The sequence below is a fragment of the Impatiens glandulifera genome, chromosome 1 (assembly GCF_907164915.1).
Source record: "Impatiens glandulifera chromosome 1, dImpGla2.1, whole genome shotgun sequence".
NCBI lineage: Eukaryota > Viridiplantae > Streptophyta > Magnoliopsida > Ericales > Balsaminaceae > Impatiens > Impatiens glandulifera.
The window spans coordinates 83,747,872-83,748,645 of NC_061862.1; the positions used below are offsets into that span (position 1 = coordinate 83,747,872).

The window sequence follows — 774 nt, forward strand, 5'->3', positions numbered from 1 at the left end:
AACCAATTTTGATGAATTATCTTCTGGTTGCAAACTATCTGTATATAAATATAAGCTAAAACAGTGTAAAATCTTAGCAAGTAAAGATTAGTGAGTGGAAAGATGGAACTTTTTGAGGCTATTATCAGGCTAGATTCAAGGAGATGTGAACCAAAAGCATTCTGGCTAGATAATAATGAAGAAATAGATTGATAGCATATTCAAAAAAAAATAAACACATCTGACCAACTCTTGATTTCTGTCAAAATATTGGATGCAAAGGGTAAAGCCTTGACAAAAGTCATATATTTAGCAAATAAGTTCATTTCATACATTATATAAGGCTATAACAAAAGGATGAGTTAAAATTTCAGTGGAAAAGAAACCTAATAAGTAAACATCAAATGGCTCAGAGGTACCTTTGGATAATCTCATCAATCTACTACCACAAAATAGGAAGCAGCTGTAAGTCCGGCCTTTTTTGTCATCATAGCCAATTGATTTTTTCAGACAAAAGAATTATGTTCAACATATCAATCAAGATACAACATTTAGGGTTACTAGCAAAAGATCAAAATAAATTGAATGCAAATCATGGGTAATGAGTGTTGTGAACCATAATAAAGAAGAAAGTACAACAATGGGGAAAAATGTTTGAATTTGTCAAAAACTACATCCAAATGCATCAAAACTACACAACAAACCAGTGTGATTATCGGCTAACCCGAAATGAATTAGCCAATATGACAAGATTACAGGAAGAATTAACCTGAAAGAAGAAAAATTGGTGGAAAT

General features: G+C 31.5%; 1 non-coding gene across 1 annotated transcript; it reads right to left on the reverse strand.

Annotated features, from left to right (window-relative positions):
* Positions 1-383: 383 nt before the first annotated feature.
* On the reverse strand, positions 384-475 carry LOC124923183. The gene has a single exon (XR_007098191.1). It is a non-coding gene; the product is annotated as a small nucleolar RNA snoR113 (small nucleolar RNA).
* Positions 476-774: the final 299 nt, after the last annotated feature.